A 19,503-nucleotide genomic window follows, 5' to 3' on the forward strand; every position below is an offset into this window, starting at 1 on the left:
CGATATCTCAGCCCAGGGAGCCCTTTTATACTCTTTTGACTGTATCCCCTGATGGCCCCACAGCTAGCTGGGATACACCCCCTTTCCCTGAGCCTTTAATTAGCAAGCAATTTATGAATTGCATCATGCCCTCTAATTGTTTTAATAAGAAAGAAAAATGGGGCAAAAGAGTTTGCATTTCCTCTGCTCCCCACAAAGCTTCTTTCCCATTCTCACCCTTTTGATCTTTGCAATCTCATTCTTCCACCAAAGGAGTTAATAAAAAATTAATAATATGTAAAGATGGCTTCGTATGTTCATTTCAGACAGATCAACAGGTGCTATGGCTTTGAAGAGAATTAAAGTAGCTGGAATGGCTGGAGATTTTGTGTGTCAATGCCCCTCCCCCATATGAAATAAAGACACCAGACACATTGTTTAAGTTTAATGGGCATGAAAAGGCCACAACTTTATTGATTAAAGAATTGAAGGTATTGGCCTTAGGCATTGGCTCCTATCAACTACCCGGCATGGTGACCGGGAAGGGTTAACACAAACCGTGGGGGGTCCTGTTGAAGTACGCCAACTAGGATCCCACGGGTGTCACCGCTCGGGGGCGTGCCGGAGGCCCTTCCCTTCCCAGGTTTCAGACAAGACAACGCCCCCCGGAGTCCTCTACCGGACTACCCCTTACCTTGGGGGAAGATGATGGCGTTCCTTCCCCCCCACCATTTTCATACCACTTGAACCCCAGCCAATGCCTAACCGCCAATACGGAGGAAAGTTGTGACGTTTGCTACGAGGTAGGCGAAAAAACCAAAAGGCCGTAAGTTCACCAACTTGGAAAAATTCCTACCAGGCCCCTCGCGGCGACCAACCGAAGTTCATAGCAAGGTCATATCCACCTATGTCTACGTATACTCAAGGGTGGGTGGGATGGGAAAACCTCTCAGCTGGCCAGGGGTAGAGAGGGCGGTCCCTGGGCGTGCCCGGCCTTAAATACCCTAGGCCACACCTCCCCAGCCCGTCGATTGGCGGGCGGGTGGAGAGCACGCCCAGGGATTCCCCCAGTTCTCGCGGGGGCAAAGCTCAGCCCCCGCACGTGAGGGAGGAGGGGCCAGACCGCAACCCCCTCTCCTCCCGAAGGGTCGGAAATGGCTTTATCAGCAGCCTACTTGACTTCCATATCCAAGATTATCATTCCGTTCACAGCACATAGCCAGGGTTCTCTGCCTCCAATGTCAGAGGTAGCATGCTTCTGAATACCAGTTGTTGGGAATCAGAATTGGGGAATGGGACATTGAGTTCCTGTCCTTCATATGGGATTCCTATTGGTATCTGGTTGACCACTGTGAGAACAGAATCTTCCTAATGCTCTAACCTTCGTTGATGCAAGGATGTCATATACACATGTATGAATAAGTGAACCCAATAAAGCGAAAATGATTTTGAAGAGTTAGCAAAAATTGACAATTATTTGAAGCCCACCTCCCAAATAAAACGACTGAAGAAATAAAAGGATAATCTAGGCAGGGATGATAGGAAACCCCTGGAGGGCCACTTTCCCCAGCACTGCACTAGACCTATGTCCCAACCAATCAGGGATCACATATTAAATTCACTTGTAATATTAGCAGCCCCTGGTTTCCTGAATTTCTAGCTCACCGGTAAATTGTAATGTCAACTTGGCTAACACAATGTAAGGGTAAAATTTAATGATGATGTTTTAAAAATCCCTCAATAGCCTCCTGTTTCTATTCATCTTTGAGATCAGCAAGGGAAATACTATCCACTGTTACATCAATATGCGAGAGCAGGTGGGCAGATCGAAGAGTTGGTACCTTCATGGTGGTCAGTTGAGATCTGTTGGTATCCATCTATCTCCACTTACTGAAATGCTAAGGTTATTTTCAACTAGCCCATGTTAGACCTATTGAAAGCAATGGACAGGGGATGCCAGGAAACAGAGAATTATGTTCACTGGTGGTGGGAGTGTAAACATGTACAATTTTTTTTGGCAAAGGGTTTTTAAGGAGATAACAGAAATCACTGGGTTACAGCTGACCAAAAGTCTAGAGGTAGCATTATTATCAATTTACAATGGAGTGGAAGATTCACAGGCTTTGAAGGACTTGCTCACAAATTTATTGACAGCTGCATGAATTATTATAGTTAAGAAGTGAAAGGGGCAAGCAGAATATAAAATGGAATAATGGTATAAAGAGGTGTGGGATATAGCTGTTAAAGATTAATTAACATGTGCCATTGAGGTAAGATGGGAAATATGCAAGGGAAATTATTTTTGAGGAGATATGGAGGGTGTTTGTAGAACTTGTACTGTTAAAACGGAAAAGGGACAAACCATCATAAGAGGTGTTGAATTTTTGGGAGGCTGGATAGTTACAATGGGATGGTATCAGTGGTGGGGTGCACATTTTTATTCTTAGTTATTTATTATTATTACTTTTTTAAAAAGAAGAAGAAGAAAGCAATGGACAAGTCATTCAACACCGTGCATTTTGATGGAACTTTCCTGAGAATGAGTTTATTGGATGCAACCCATCATAATTTCAGCTATGTTTGTGTGTGGCTTGTCGCTCATACATTAGCATGTTCTAAACTACAGATTCTGAATACATTTCATACATTTTCTAGGCTTCCCTATATGCAAGTTTTAATTGCCTTTCTAAGCTGCCTTTTTAGAAAGAAAAAAATAGTGTTTTCTTTTTGGTTTCCACTTGGTACTGATTTTATATATCTGGTTTAAATGCTTAACATAGTTTGGTTGGTGTGGGGTTTTTTTAACCACGGGCACCATCTTCTATTGAAGTTGGCACAGCCTCCTCCCACCTCTGCCACCCAGAAGACCACTCCAGATTAACTCTAGATTTTTGCCAGGCTGAAGGAAACATCTCTCACCTCCTAGGACAAGTGAAGAAGATAATGTATAATGATCCCTGAAGCTGGATCAAACCAAAGGCCCATGTTGTCCAGCATCCTCTTTCCTGCAGTGGTCAACCAGATGCAGTGGTCAACATAGGGACCATAGCTCTTTCTCACTATTGTTCTCTTCCAAGTGGCATTGGCGCTCTCAGGTGAGTTCCCCATTGAGGCATCTGGTTCTGCACTGTGAATACAAGAAGCTGAATTATCTGGACTGAGCTTCAGTTTGTTGGCTCTCATCCAGTCCATTACCAAGGAAGAAAACTGCCCAGCACATCCACGGACAAGCCTTGAGATATAAAAGAGAAGTAGAGCTGTGTGCCATCAGCATATTGCTGATGACCAGGGCTGTTTTAAGCATATTCGGCGCTGTGGTGCAAGGCTCCCCCTGGCACCCACCCCCATTGTCGACCTTTTTTGGGGGGAGGACAGCGCTGCCGGCAGGGCTGGAGGAGGCGGGCAGTGGCTGGAGGGCGGCTCCTCCGGTGGGGAAGAGGCAGAGGCTGGACGCAGTGCCTCCCAGCTCAGCTGGCTGCTTCGTGCCAAGGTGGCCACACATCAAAGAAGCGTTTCCGTGAAACTCGTTGCAAACTTTGCATGAGAAATTGGGTTGGCAAAAACAGGACTCCACAGAGCCATCTGGTGTCACAGTGTTAGAATGCATTGTTGTTGTTTAGTCGTTTAGTCGTGTCCGCCTCTTCGTGACCCCCTGGACCAGAGCACGCTAGGCACTCCTGTCTTCCACTGCCTCCCGCAGTTTGGTCAAACTCATGCTGGTAGCTTCGAGAACACTGTCCCACCATCTTGTCCTCTGTCGTCCCCTTCTCCTTGTGCCCTCCATCTTTCCCAACATCAGGATCTTTTCCAGGGAGTCTTCTCTCCTCATGGGGTGGCCATACATAATAAGACAATGACCTATCCCCCACAACAGCATATGAATCAACAGCAGTTTTCATGACACATGAAGGAAGATAATGACATGATAAAATTCAAAACAGTAACTATTAATTATGTAAAGGTAAATGTAACCTGACCATGGTGGGTGGGGCTATGGGGATGGCCTCCTTGGAAGCTCTTGGGGCTATGGTCTGAGAAGGGGTGGGCTCTTTGTAAGGAGGGCTCTGCAGGGGCGTCATGGCAGTGTGTGCTATTAGGCCTATTGAACTTGTGAAGAAAATCTGTGTGGTGATGATTTGAATGACCCTGAATGGGTGAAGATCATGCCTATCCATGATTTTTGAGCGTCTCACCTTGGATTCTGGAAAATCTGAATTTCTGGGACCGTCATCTAAGCCAAGAGCATTTACACGAGTCTCTGCCATCTTTTCTTTTTCCTGCTTTCCCACTATGTGTCCCGAAAGCCTGCTGTCAGGGAACTGCCATCGGAAGGAAGGGAGGTGAAATGGCTCACACAGGTTGGGAGAGACTCAGCAGCTGAAGAGGGAACTAGTAGGGGGAGAGGAGGTGAGCTGAGAGAAAGGGAGCTGGAGGGATGGCTCAGAGACACCTCCAGCGAGAACAGTGGGGAGGTTTCAGGACCTCCTGTAGGGACACCCACTCCTCACCGGAAACTGTCACGCAGAGAGTCCAGAAGACGTGTTTCCGTTAAGGAGCTTTTATGTTGGAAACGATTCCGAAAGCAGCCACTGTCGGAATCTGCTAGCGACTGACAGAGCCATGTTTAAGGGGCTCCGTTACAGACAGAGGTTTGCAAGTTTGACCAAACTCTGACGGACTTGGATTTTACGCACAAGCAGCTCATTGTCCCATCACACCTGCAGACCAAGAAGTTCAAAGCCACATTGTATACTGTGTGCCTTTGCCTTGTTCCTGTCCTGCTTCTTTTACAATTGCTTGCTTGAAGCTTTTCATATTTCCATTAAAGTTCATTCTGAATCAACTCTCTTGGTTTGGCACCTCATTGCAACATTATCTTTTTTTATCAATGCAAGCATACATTTTCGCACAAGTTGCACTTGGGGGAACATCTCTTACAAGGAGATAAGGGCAGGCCTGATGGATCACATCAAAAGCCCATCTAGTCAATGACCCTGTTCTCACACAGGCCAAACAGTTGACCCAATGGGAAGCTCACAAGCATGTCCTAAGTGCAACAGCAACATTCCCCACTTGTGATTCCAAGCAACTGGTATTCACATATAGGCTACCCCCAACAGTGGGAAGAGGACATAGACATAACGGCTGGTAGTCACAGACGGCTTTATCCCCCATGAATTTGTCTATTCCTGTCTTATAGCAATCCAATTTCCTGGCCATCTCTTAACCATTGTGTGGAAGAATTTTGTAGTTTAATTATGCCCTATTTGAAGAAGTTGTTGCTTTTTTTCTGTCCTGGATCTTCTGACATTCAACTTTATTGGCTGGCCCCAATTTCTAATATTATAAGAGGAGATAAGCAGAAAATTTAAAACAAACATATCAAGCTACCATATGAGAAAAGCTCATGAATTCTTTAAAGCAGGTAAGAGACACAAAAAAATGACATGCATTGCAGCAAATAAAAGTTCGGCATTTAAAAACAACTAACCATTTAAATGGGGATGCGGGTGGCACTGTTTGTTAAACCACAGAGCCTAGGACTTGCTGATCAGAAGCTCAGCAGTTTGAATCCCCAGGACGGGGTGAGCTCCTGTTGCTCGGTCCCTGCTCCTGCCAACCTAGCAGTTCAAAAGCACGTCAAAGTGCAAGTAGAGAAATAGGTACCACTCTGGCGGGAAGGTAAACGGCGTTTCCGTGCACTGCTCTGGTTCACCAGAAGCGGCTTAGTCATGCTGGCCACATGACCCAGAAGCTGTACACTGGCTCCCTCGGCCAATAAAGCGAGATGAGCACCACAACCCCAGAGTCGGCCATGACTGGACCTAATGGCCAGGGGTCCCTTTACCTTTAACCATTTAAATAAACCCAGCCTTAAATAACCCCAGTTAGATAATTAAGAAACTGCCTTGTACAAAGTCAGGCCACTGGTCTACCTAACTCAGTATGGTCTACATTGGCTGTAGCATCTCCCAGGGTTTGAGATAGGAGTCCTTTTCCTAGCACTCCCTAGGGATGATAGGGATTGATCCTGGGACCTTTTGCATGCAAAGCAGATGTTCTACAACTGAGCTACAGCCCTTTCCTAAAAAAAAAAAAAAGCTGGAATGTGTGCAGAGGAGGGCAACCAAGATGACCAAGGGTCTGGAAAACAAGCTTTATGAAGAATGGTTGACGGAGCTGGGCATGTTTAGCTTGGAAAAGAGGAGAATGAGATATGACAGCCCTCTTCAAATATCTCAAGGGTTTACACATGGAAGAGGGAACAAACTTGTTTTTCTCTTGCTCTTGAGGGCAGGACTTCAACCAATGGCTTCAAGTTAAAATAAAGGAGATTCCAACTAAACATCAGGAAGTACTTTCTGACAGTAGGAGCTGTTTGACTGTGAAACAGTCTCACACAGGAGGTTGTGGACTCTCCTTCCTTGGAGGTTTTGAAGCAGACGTTGGTTGGCCATCTGTCATGGATGCTTTAGCTGAGATTCCTGCATTGCAGGGGGTTGGACTAGATGACCATAGGGGTCTCTTCCAACTCTACAATTCTATGATTCTATGAAAAGGTAACTCAAAACAGAACTTCTGGGTCAGCGCCATCGGTGAATGGCGGAGTTCCTCCGATTGGAGGAACGGGCTCCGTGGAAATTGAGTCTTCCCGCCGCGGCGAAGGTGGGGACCTGCTAGAAATCCCAGGTGGAGGAAGCCTGGGAACGTGGGGTTCGGCAGGGCACCAGGAGCGCCCCCCTACGCACCGGGAACCCCATTTTGGGGCTCCAGAGTGAAGTGGGGTGAGCGGCGCGGTGCTGCGAACTGATTGCTATTTTTACGGCGTTAAGCGCTGACTTTTTCCTGTGGACAATTGGATTTAAAACAAGTACCCGTGAGTAGAAACGGAAAATTGGATCAAGAAATATCTTAATTTGGCACCGAAGCGGAAGGTTCAAAACAGGAAGTCCGCCTTCCGCTTTCTGTATATAGACTAAAGCAAAAACTTTTTAAGCTAAAGTCTGGAAAGCCGTTAAAAAAGTCTAAATTTCCTTCATCTATAATTACTGAAACCCCCTTGGAAGTAGGAGAAAAGGGGGGAGAACTTTGTTTAACCCCTGCAGGAGAGGGAGTGAAGAAGGATAAGTTTCCACCGTCTCTAACCTGGAAACGGGGTGTCAGAGACAGAAATAGTTGGAGAGGTTCATTGACTGTGAATGGAGCACTTTGACAGATAGCTAAAGAAGAGAAATAAACTGATTCCAATGTTGCCTTTTGCATTCTAAAGAAACAAAATATCTGAAAAGTATCTGAAAAATGAAAGTAATTTTCCTTTGTTGGACTTGCCTTAAAAAAAATGGATACAAATAGAAATTGTCTCCCCTAGAAAGAGCTTGTTAAATTGTTGCTGCAGTCTACGTGAGGACTCAACAGCTGTGAGATTAAGATCGTGGGACTAGTCTTTTCTGACCTTGACTAAAGATGAGCTGGGAGGAAGACTGGGTGCTTGCTTTATGCAAGACAAGTTCCTTGCTGGAACAGATGCACAAGAACATGGATTTGATGAATGAGAAAATGGACTTGATGACTGTTGTGGTTAACAACTCTGGACAAACAGGGAACATTGATACAGAAATCATTCAGGGACCAACTCATGAACCTGTACTGATTGGGCAAGTGCAGAAAATAATGGAGGAGGATGCGGTTGCACCTCAAATAATACAAATGGAGAAACCTGAGGCCCTACAGGAGCATAAGCCACTGCCATTGAAGATGGAAGTTGGATTGGGCCAGGGGGAGTCTGGAGCTGAGGAGGCTCCTAATTTTGGAGAGACCTTGAAATATGTTTTTAAATACTTTTTGGATTACACTGGTGACTGTGGGGAGTGGGACTGTGGGGATTGGGTGGGTTTGATGAAGGGAGATGGAGACAATTTTGGGTTGGAACCCCCCAGAGACCTACTCCCCAATGTGAAGGGAAAGAAATTAAGAAAGAGACCAACAAATGACAAGGAAAAGGGCAAGTATAAACAAGAAGAAGAAGATCTGCAGAAGGAACATGGAAGAGACTTAAGACCCTCGTACATTCTCTTCAAAGCCATAGCACCTGTTGATCTGTCTGAAATGAACATACAAAGCCATCTTTACATATTATTAATTTTTTATTAACTCCTTTGGTGGAAGAATGAGAATGCAAAGATCAAAAGGGTGAGAATGGGAAAGAAGGTTTGTGGGGAGCAGAGGAAATGCAAACTCTTTTGCCCCATTTTTCTTTCTTATTAAAACAATTAGAGGGCATGATGCAATTCATAAATTGCTTGCTAATTAAAGGCTCAGGGAAAGGGGGTGTATCCCAGCTAGCTGTGGGGCCATCAGGGGATACAGTCAAAAGAGTATAAAAGGGCTCCCTGGGCTGAGATATCCCAACAGCTTTCCTTGACTTGATCTCCTTCTCTCCATTTGTACTCCTCAGAGACTTTGGTAAGTCAAATGTGTGCATGTATGTTAAGATCTTGTCTTTACGTGCTTTTTTTTTTGCACTGCTTAGAGGGTTCAGCTGGATGCGGGTGGCACTATGGGTTAAACCACAGAGCCTAGGAATGCCGATCAGAAGGTCGGCGGTTCGAATCCCTGCGACGGTGTGAGCTCCTGTTGCTCGGTCGCTGTTCCTGCCAACGTAGCAGTTCAAAAGCACGTCAAAGTGCAAGTAGATAAATAGGTACTGCTCTGCGGGAAGGTAAACTGCATTTCCATGCGCTGCTCTGGTTCTCTAGTAGTGGCTTAGTCATGCTGGCCACATGACCCAGAAACTGTACGCCGGCTCCCTTGGCCAGTAAAGCGAGATGAGCGCCGCAACCCCAGAGTCAGTCACGACTGGACCTAAGGGTCAGGGGTCCCTTTACCTTTATGTTGCTATTCCATCAGGAATCCTCCACCCACCATTTTGTTGGCTGACTTATTTTCTATGTATTTCTTCTGAACACAAACGTTTTAGGAAGTTGCCTTACACCAAGACCAGAGTGTTCATCCATCCAGCACTGTAATGTTTGACTGGCTGCAGTTCTCCAGGGCTTCAAGGAAGGTTTTTCTTCCAAACCTTACCTGGAGATGCTGGGGAGTGAAGTCAGGACCTTCTGCATGCAAAGAAGAGGCTCTAACAATTCACTGTAGCCCTCTCCACCCCCATTGTTCAGCCCAGACACTGAGATCCAGCGCCCAGGGCCTTCTGGCGGTTCCCTCATTGCGAGAAGTGGGGTTACAGGGAACCAGACAGAAGGCCTTCTCGGTAGTGGTGCCTGCCCTGTGGAATGTCCTCCCATCAGATGTCAAGGAAATAAGCAGCTATCTTATTTTTAAAAGACATCTGAAGGCAGCCCTGTTTAGGGAAGTTTTTAATATTTAATGCTGTTCAGAGTGGCTGGGGAAACACAGCCAGATGGGTGGGGTATAAATATATTATTATTATTATTATTATTATTATTATTATTATTATTATTACATCTTATAACATTCTTTCAAAACTAGACATTTTTGTTTTCCTGTTGAGAGGGTCTTATTCTATCACAAGTTGTGCAAATCCAGCTTTCCTCATTGTAAAGTACAACTTTAGCATTAATGACTCTCCATGCATTGGGCTTGAAACACAAGACAGCATTTCACGGAATGTTTTTCAGATTTCCCCAGCAATGTAACCTTAGCAAAAATTCAATCAGGAAGATAAAAAAAACACAGCATAAGGGAGTATTAATTGCATAGGCTAATATACATTTGTTCTTCATGGAAGATTTGGCAGATGAAGAAAGTAATTATATAGGAAGCTGCCTTACAATTCATCCATCTAGTTCAGTATTGTCTCTTCTGACCGACTGAGGCTCTCCAGGGTTTCAGATGAGAGATTCTTTCCCAGCCCAACCTGCAGATTCCAGGGATCGAATGCAAAACATAAGTGAGTAATGGCCCTTCCTCTAGGAAAGAAAAAAAGATTCCTGCATTCATTGTTCCAGCTAAAGGTCTGGTTTAAATAGAAACTTAGAGAGTTGCTTTTTACCAAGACAGACCATTAGACCTCCTAGTTCAGTATTGTCCTCACTGATTGGAAACTATTCTCCAGAGTTTCAGATAGAGGACATTCTCAGACATTCCCGGAGCTGCCAATATTTGGATTTGGGACCCACAATGAAGAGAAGGGCTGTGGTGAAAGAAATAGAAGACAATAAAGAACCCAAGCATTAGGGCATAGCATAATAACTGTCAAAGGCAGCTGATTTAAATGTCCCCTCTGTTCCCTATTGAAGTAGCATTCCACATGTTCATTTTGTCCCATGGTCTTCTTGGTTTCAGACTCACCTCTACACAACAATGGCTGACTGTGGTCCATCCTGCGCTGTCCCATCCTGTGCTTCCACTCCCACTGTTGGGTTTGGATCAGCAGGAGGTCTTGGCTATGGGTATGGAGGTCTTGGCAATGGATATGGAGGTCTCGGCTATGGCTACAGAGGTCTTGGCTATGGTTATGGAGGTGCTGAAAGAGCAAGCAACCTTGGAGTCCTGGCAGGAGTTGCCCCATCATGCGTCAACCAGATCCCGCCAGCAGAAGTTGTGGTCCAGCCACCTCCTGTCATCGTGACCATCCCAGGACCCATCCTCTCTGCCAGTTGTGAGCCTGTGTCTGTCGGAGGCAACACCCCATGTGCTGCTGGTGGTTATGGATTTGGATTTGGCAGTGGATTTGGCAGAGGGCTCTATGGTGGTGCAGGTCTTCTGGGGTCTAGCTCTGGTGCTTTGGGGGGCCGTGGCCGTTATGGGTTTGTGGGGCGTAGAGGCAGCATCTGCTACACCCCCTGCTAAGCTCTCACGGTCTGTCAACAAGGAGGAAAGAAAAAGAGATCTGTGGTGGACTATTTTGGTCTGATTTTAGATATGCTGAGCACCCAAACTCCCTAGGCAATCCCAATGGGAGCTGGGAGAGTGTTCTGGATCCCTTGTAATCAGGCCTATCTAGAACATGCAGCTGTTTCAAGTTTAATTTTATCTCACTTTCTCTTGCTTGTTACTATATTTATTTGCCTACATCTCTTTGAAACACACCAATTCGCATTGGGAAGAAAAGCACAAGATCCATTCACTATGTCTATGAAATTAGCATGCAAGTGTAAATATGTGTAATTGGGACTTAATGTAAAGGAAGGTGGAAAGAAAATGTTCTATAAATGTAGAGCCCTCTACTCTACCTCCAGCCTGAAAAAATAATTCTAAAGGAGAAGCTGTTCACTGGAATGTGTTCTTTTATGCTTTATTGTCTTCCAGTATGCTTAGTATTCACTTGAATACTTTTACTGTTTGAAATTCCCAATAAAACTTTTTCTGCATCATAGCACTGGCTTTCTGGTTTTCCTTTTATGTGGCAGCACAATGCCATACATATTTATCAAGAAATAAGTTCCTTTCAATACAGTTCAATGCAACTTACTCAAAAATTAAGTAGGTTCAGGGTGACAACCTTAAGAACATAACACATATCCTCTTGGACTGGTTCAAGCATCCACCATCCTGTTAACAGTGCAGCAAGTATTTCCAGAACTTGCCACCTAGACATCATCAGAACCCTTGAATGTTGGAGGAGGTGCAGGAGATATCACGGGGTTACTTACCAACAGAGAATATTGATAAGGCATAGAACCAAGAAATCCAGAGAGGTATCACTGTTGTTTTAAGATGGTCTGCTCAGCAATAGGGGGAAATTTCAAATTTGGATTTGAGGGACATTTAAGGAACATTCCATTCATTTCTTAGATTCTGTAGAACAAATTGATTTACTGATACCAAATATCTATAAAAATTGACCACTGGTTTTTTTAGTCTCAAAGGATTTAACCAATTGTTCTAGTACCTCTGGTGTCTTAGATGCTGGGAAGGCTGCCAAAGGCCTGAGAGAAGAGGAATGTTCTTGCCTGGCACTTAAAGATACGTAATGAAGGCATCTATTGAACCTCCTTGGGGAGAGCAGTCCAAAAACAGAGAACCACAAAAGAAAATGACCATTTTCTTGTTGCTGTCCTTCAGACCTCTGATGGAGGAGGTACCTGAAGAAGGGTCTCAGATGGTGATCACAGGGACTGGGTCAGTTCATATGGGCAGAGGTGGTCCTTGAGATATTGCAGTCCTGAGCCATTTAAGGCTTTATTGGGTCAGGAAACTAATTAGCAGCCAGTGGAGTCAGGCTAGGATTGGTGTTATATGCTCAAACTGTCCTGCCCCAGTGAGCAACCCAGCCACCAAATTCTGCACCAGCCGGTGTTTCTGAACTGTTTTCAGAGGCAGCTTCACATACAATGCATTGCAGAAATCTCACCTAGTGGTAGAGGCAACAGAGGTTCGGCCAATGATGGCCAAACTTGGCCCTCCAGGTTTGGGACTACCATTCCCATCATCCCTCACCACTGGTCCTGTTAGCTAGGGATCATAGGAGTTGTAGTCCCAAAACAGCTGGAGGGCCAAGTTTGGCCATCACTGGGTTAGGCTATCCCTGTTCAGATAGGAGCACAGCTGGCTCACCAGCCAAATCTGATGGAAGGGACTCCATGCCACCGAGGCCAACTGAACCTCAAGTGACAGCAGTGGAACCAGAAGGACCCTCCAAGCTACGTGTCTGTTCCTTCGGGGGCCATGTAACCCAATCAAGAGCAAGCCACCTCCCATCTATCCAGTCTACGGACCACCCACTAACTGTACCTCAGTCTTATCTGGACTGAGCTTCAGTTTGTTGGCTCTCATCCAGTCCATTACCAAGGAAGAAAACTGCCCAGCACGTCCACTGACAAGCCTTGAGATATAAAAGAGAAGTAGAGCTGTGTGTCATCGGCATATTGCTGATGACCAGGGCTGTCTTAAGCAAATTCGGCGCTGTGGTGCAAGGCTCCCCCTGGCACCCACCCCCATTGTCGACCTCTTTTTGGGGGGAGGACAGCGCTGCCGGCGGGGCTGGAGGAGGCGGGCAGTGGCTGGAGGGCAGCTCCTCCGGCGGGGAAGAGGCAGAGGCTGGACGCAGTGCCTCCCAGCTCAGCTGGCTGCTTCGTGCCAAGGTGGCCACGCCAGGCGGAGGCTCCGAGCACGGCACTGCTTTGGGCGAGGGCGGCGAGCTGATGTGGGGAGGCACCGCGTCCAGCCACCGCCTCTTCCCTGGCACCCTCCAGAACTTGGCACCCTGGCGTCCTGCGCTACTAGCCTCTAAGGGTAAGACGTCCCTGCTGACGATGTCCAAAACTCCAGATAACCCCACTCAGCAGTTTCATGTGGATATTAAACAGCATGAGGGATAAAATCAAACCCTTCATGGACCTCACAGAGCCAAAGAGCACTCCCCAAGCATCAGCTACTGTAAGTCTAAGTAGGACAGGAACCACTGCAGAACAGTGCCACTCACGCTTAACTTAGGCTGTTTTATCCTAAAACAGCAAGCAAGCACTTCAATCTGCCACTTGGAAGCCCTCAAGAAGCGGCGAAGTGACTCCTCCAGGTAGCCTCAGATTGCACGGCTCTGCGGCCAATCAGTCCATGCATGAGCTTCAAAAAAACTCTGCCCCAACCATCCAATTTTATAGATAAAATGTAGACCATACTGAGTTAGGTAGACCAGTGGCCTGACTTTGTACAAGGCAGTTTCTTAATTATCTAACTGGGGTTATTTAAGGCTGGGTTTATTTAAATGGTTAAAGGTAAAGGGACCCCTGACCATTAGGTCCAGTCATGACCGACTCTGGGGTTGTGGTGCTCATCTCGCTTTATTGGCCGAGGGAGCCAGCTTCTGGGTCATGTGGCCAGCATGACTAAGCCGCTTCTGGCGAACCAGAGCAGTGCACGGAAACGCCGTTTACCTTCCCGCCAGAGTGGTACCTATTTCTCTACTTGCACTTTGACGTGCTTTTGAACTGCTAGGTTGGCAGGAGCAGGGACCGAGCAACAGGAGCTCACCCCGTCCTGGGGATTCAAACTGCTGAGCTTCTGATCAGCAAGTCCTAGGCTCTGTGGTTTAACAAACAGTGCCACCCGCATCCCCATTTAAATGGTTAGTTGTTTTTAAATGCCGAACTTTTATTTGCTGCAATGCATGTCATTTTTTTGTGTCTCTTACCTGCTTTAAAGAATTCATGAGCTTTTCTCATATGGTAGCTTGATATGTTAGTTTTAAATTTTCTGCTTATCTCCTCTTATAATATTAGAAATTGGGGCCAGCCAATAAAGTTGAATGTCAGAAGATCCAGGACAGAAAAAAAGCAACGACTTCTTCAAATAGGGCATAATAAAACTACAAAATTCTTCCACACAATGGTTAAGAGATGGCCAGGAAATTGGATTGCTATAAGACAGGATTAGACAAATTCATGGGGGATAAAGCTGTCTGTGACTACCAGCCGTTATGTCTATGTCCTCTTCCCACTGTTGGGGGTAGCCTATATGTGAATACCAGTTGCTTGGAATCACAAGTGGGGAATGTTGCTGTTGCACTTAGGACATGCTTGTGAGCTTCCCATTGGGTCAACTGTTTGGCCTGTGTGAGAACAGGGTCATTGACTAGATGGGCTTTTGATGTGATCCATCAGGCCTGCCCTTATCTCCTTGTAAGAGATGTTCCCCCAAGTGCAACTTGTGCGAAAATGTATGCTTGCATTGATAAAAAAAGATAATGTTGCAATGAGGTGCCAAACCAAGAGACTTGATTCAGAATGAACTTTAATGGAAATATGAAAAGCTTCAAGCAAGCAATTGTAAAAGAAGCAGGACAGGAACAAGGCAAAGGCACACAGTATACAATGTGGCTTTGAACTTCTTGGTCTGCAGGTGTGATGGGACAATGAGCTGCTTGTGCGTAAAATCCAAGTCCCTCAGAGTTTGGTCAAACTTGCAAACCTCTGTCTGTAACGGAGCCCCTTAAACATGGCTCTGTCAGTCGCTAGCAGATTCCGACAGTGGCTGCTTTCGGAATCGTTTCCAACATAAAAGCTCCTTAACGGAAACACGTCTTCTGGACTCTCTGCGTGACAGTTTCCGGCGAGGAGTGGGTGTTCCTACAGGAGGTCCTGAAACCTCCCCACTGTTCTCGCTGGAGGTGTCTCTGAGCCATCCCTCCAGCTCCCTTTCTCTCAGCTCACCTCCTCTCCCCCTACTGGTTCCCTCTTCAGCTGCTGAGTCTCTCCCAACCTGTGTGAGCCGGCAGCGCTGTCCTCCCCCCAAAAAAGGTCGACAATGGGGGTGGGTGCCAGGGGGAGCCTTGCACCACAGCACTGAATTTGCTTAAGACAGCCCTGGTCATCAGCAATAGGCCGATGACACACAGCTTTACTTCTCTTTTATATCTCAAGGCTTGTCAGTGGATGTGCTGGGCAGTTTTCTTCCTTGGTAATGGACTGGATGAGAGCCAACAAACTGAAGCTCACTCCAGATAAGACTGAGGTACAGTTAGTGGGTGCTCCATAGACTGGATAGATGGGAGGTGGCTTGCTCTTGATTGGGTTACATGGCCCCCGAAAGAACAGACACGTAGCTTGGAGGGTCCATCTGGTTCCACTGCTGTCACTTGAGGTTCAGTTGGCCTCGGTGGCATGGAGTCCCTTCCATCAGATTTGGCTGGTGAGCCAGCTGTGCTCCTATCTGAACAGGGATAGCCTAACCCAGTGATGGCCAAACTTGGCCCTCCAGCTGTTTTGGGACTACAACTCCTATGATCCCTAGCTAACAGGACCAGTGGTGAGGGATGATGGGAATGGTAGTCCCAAACCTGGAGGGCCAAGTTTGGCCATGATTGGCCGAACCTCTGTTGCCTCTACCACTAGGTGAGATTTCTGCAATGCATTGTATGTTAAGCTGCCTCTGAAAACAGTTCAGAAACATCGGCTGGTGCAGAATTTGGTGGCTGGGTTGCTCACTGGGGCAGGACAGTTTGAGCATATAACACCAATCCTAGCCTGACTCCACTGGCTGCTAATTAGTTTCCTGACCCAATAAAGCCTTAAATGGCTCAGGACTGCAATATCTCAAGGACCACCTCTGCCCATATGAACTGACCCAGTCCCTGTGATCACCATCTGAGACCCTTCTTCAGGTACCTCCTCCACCAGAGGTCTGAAGGACAGCAACAAGAAAATGGTCATTTTCTTTTGTGGTTCTCTGTTTTTGGACTGCTCTCCCCAAGGAGGTTCAATAGATGCCTTCATTACGTATCTTTAAGTGCCGGGCAAGAACATTCCTCTTCTCTCAGGCCTTTGGCAGCCTTCCTAGCATCTAAGACACAAGAGGTACTAGAACAATTGGTTAAATCCTTTGAGACTAAAAAAACCAGTGGTCAATTTTTATAGATATTTGGTATCAGTAAATCAATTTGTTCTACAGAATCTAAGAAATGAATGGAATGTTCATTAAATGTCCCTCAAATCCAAATTTGAAATTTCCCCCTATTGCTGAGCAGACCATCTAAAAACAACAGTGATACCTCTCTGGATTTCTTGGTTCTATGCCTTATCAATATTCTCTGTTGGTAAGTAACCCCGTGATATCTCCTGCACCTCCTCCAACATTCAAGGGTTCTGATGATATCTAGGTGGCAAGTTCTGGAAATACTTGCTGCACTGTAAACAGGATGGTGGATGCTTGAACCAGTCCAAGAGGATATGTGTTATGTTCTTAAGGTTGTCACCCTGAACCTACTTAATTTTTGAGTAAGTTGCATTGAACTGTATTGAAAGGAACTTATTTCTTGATAAACATGTATGGCATTGTGCTGCCACATAAAAGGAAAACCAGAAAGCCAGTGCTATGATGCAGAAAAAGTTTTATTGGGAATTTCAAACAGTAAAAGTATTCAAGTGAATACTAAGCATACTGGAAGACAATAAAGCATAAAAGAACACATTCCAGTGAACAGCTTCTCCTTTAGAATTATTTTTTTTCAGGTTGGAGATAGAGTAGAGGGTTCTACATTTATAGAACATTCTTTCCACCTTCCTTTACATTAAGTCCCAATTACACATATTTACACTCACATGCTAATTTCATAGACATAGTGAATGGATCTTGTGCTTTTCTCCCCAGTGCGAATTGGTGTGTTTCAAAGAGACGTAGGCAAATAAATATAGTAACAAGCAGGAGAAAGTGAGATAAAATTAAACTGAAAACAGCTGCATGTTCTAGATGGGTCTGATTACAAGGGATCCAGAACACTTTCCCAGCTCCCATTGGGATTGCCTAGGGAGTTTGGGTGCTCAGCATGTCTAAAATCAGACCGAAATAGTCCACCACAGATCTCTTTTTCTTTCCTCCTTGTTGACAGACCGTGAGAGCTTAGCAGGGGGTATAGCAGATGCTGCCTCTACGCCCCACAAACCCATAACGGCCACGGCCCCCCAAAGCACCAGAGCTAGACCCCAGAAGACCTGCACCACCATAGAGCCCTCTGCCAAATCCACTGCCAAATCCGGATCCATAACCACCAGCAGCACATGGGGTGTTGCCTCCGACAGACACAGGCTCACAACTGGCAGAGAGGATGGGTCCTGGGATGGTCAGGACGATAGGAGGTGGCTGGATCACAACCTCTGCTGGTGGGATCTGGTTGACGCATGATGGGGCAACTCCTGCCAGGACTCCAAGGTTGCTTGCTCTTTCAGCACCTCCATAACCATAGCCAAGACCTCCGTAGCCATAGCCGAGACCTCCATATCCATTGCCAAGACCTCCATACCCATAGCCAAGACCTCCTGCTGATCCAAACCCAACAGTGGGAGTGGAAGCACAGGATGGGACAGCGCAGGATGGACCACAGTCAGCCATTGTTGTGTAGAGGTGAGTCTGAAACCAAGAAGACCATGGGACAAAATGAACATGTGGAATGCTACTTCAATAGGGAACAGAGGGGACATTTAAATCAGCTGCCTTTGACAGTTATTATGCTATGCCCTAATGCTTGGGTTCTTTATTGTCTTCTATTTCTTTCACCACAGCCCTTCTCTTCATTGTGGGTCCCAAATCCAAATACTGGCTGCTCCAGGAAAACAAAAATGTCTAGTTTTGAAAGAATGCTATAAGATATAGTAGTAGTAGTAATAATAATAATAATAATAATAATAATAATAATAATAATAATAATAATAATAATTTATTATTTATACCCCGCCCATCTAGCTGAGTTTCCCCAGCCACTCTGGGCAGCTCCCAATCAAGTGTTAAAAACAATACAGCAAATATTAAAAACTTCCCTAAACAGGGCTGCCTTCAGATGTCTTTTAAAAATTAGATAGCTGCTTATTTCCTTGACATCTGATGGGAGGACATTCCACAGGGCAGGCGCCACTACCGAGAAGGCCTTCTGTCTGGTTCCCTGTAACCCCACTTCTCGCAATGAGGGAACCGCCAGAAGGCCCTGGGCGCTGGATCTCAGTGTCTGGGCTGAACAATGGGGGTGGAGAGGGCTATAGTGAATTGTTAGAGCATCTTCTTTGCATGCAGAAGGTCCTGACTTCACTCCCCAGCATCTCCAGGTAAGGTTTGGAAGAAAAACCTTCCTTGAAGCCCTGGAGAACTGCAGCCAGTGAAACATTACAGTGCTGGATGGATGAACACTCTGGTCTTGGTGTAAGGCAACTTCCTAAAACGTTTGTGTTCAAAAGAAATACATAGAAAATAAGTCAGACAACAAAATGGAGGATGGAGGATTCCTGATGGAATAGCAACATAAAGGTAAAGGGACCCCTGACCCTTAGGTCCAGTCGTGACCGACTCTGGGGTTGCGGCGCTCATCTCGCTTTACTGGCCGAGGGAGCCGGCGTACCGTTTCTGGGTCATGTGGCCAGCATGACTAAGCCGCTTCTAGAGAACCAGAGCAGTGCACGGAAATGCAGCTTACCTTCTCTCCAGAGCAGTACCTATTTATCTACTTGCACTTTGACGTGCTTTTGAACTGCTAGGTTGGCTGGAACAGCGACCGAGCAACGGGAGCTCACACCGTCGCAGGGATTCGAACCACCGACCTTCTGATCGGCATTCCTAGGCTCTGTGGTTTAACCCATAGTGCCACCCGCATCCAGCTGAACCCTCTAAGCAGTGCAAAAAAAAAAAAAACCCACATAAAGACAAGATCTTAACATACATGCACACATTTGACTTACCAAAGTCTCTGAGTACAAATGGAGAGAAGGAGATCAAGTCAAGGAAAGCTGTTGGGATATCTCAGCCCAGGGAGCCCTTTTATACTCTTTTGACTGTATCCCCTGATGGCCCCAGAGCTAGCTGGGATACACCCCCTTTCCCTGAGGCTTTAATTAGCAAGCAATTTATGAATTGCATCATGCCCTCTAATTGTTTTAATAAGAAAGAAAAATGGGGCAAAAGAGTTTGCATTTCCTCTGCTCCCCACAACGCTTCTTTCCTGTTCTCAACCTTTTGATCTTTGCATTCTCATTCTTCCGCCAAAGGAGTTAATAAAAAAATTAAGAAAATGTAAAGATGCCTTTGTATGTTCATTTCGGACAGATCAACAGGTGTTATGGCTTT

At 45.9% G+C, this 19,503-nt stretch overlaps 1 protein-coding gene across 2 annotated transcripts in view; it reads left to right on the forward strand.

Moving 5' to 3' along the window:
* Positions 1–8,340: 8,340 nt before the first annotated feature.
* The window catches only part of LOC310694302 (uncharacterized protein), a 32,164-nt gene continuing 21,001 nt past the window's right edge, over positions 8,341–19,503 (forward strand). The window contains exons 1-2 of one of the 2 annotated variants that reach the window (XR_014519596.1): positions 8,341–8,442; positions 10,303–10,550. The gene's annotated coding sequence lies outside the window, so the exon portion shown is untranslated. Of the gene's footprint in view, positions 8,443–10,302; positions 10,551–19,503 lie in introns of those variants that run through there. The other variant, XM_083477423.1, reaches the window with a different exon arrangement.

Source organism: Podarcis liolepis (assembly GCF_965112155.1).
Source record: "Podarcis liolepis genome assembly, chromosome: 15".
NCBI classification, from domain to species: Eukaryota; Metazoa; Chordata; class Lepidosauria; order Squamata; family Lacertidae; genus Podarcis; species Podarcis liolepis.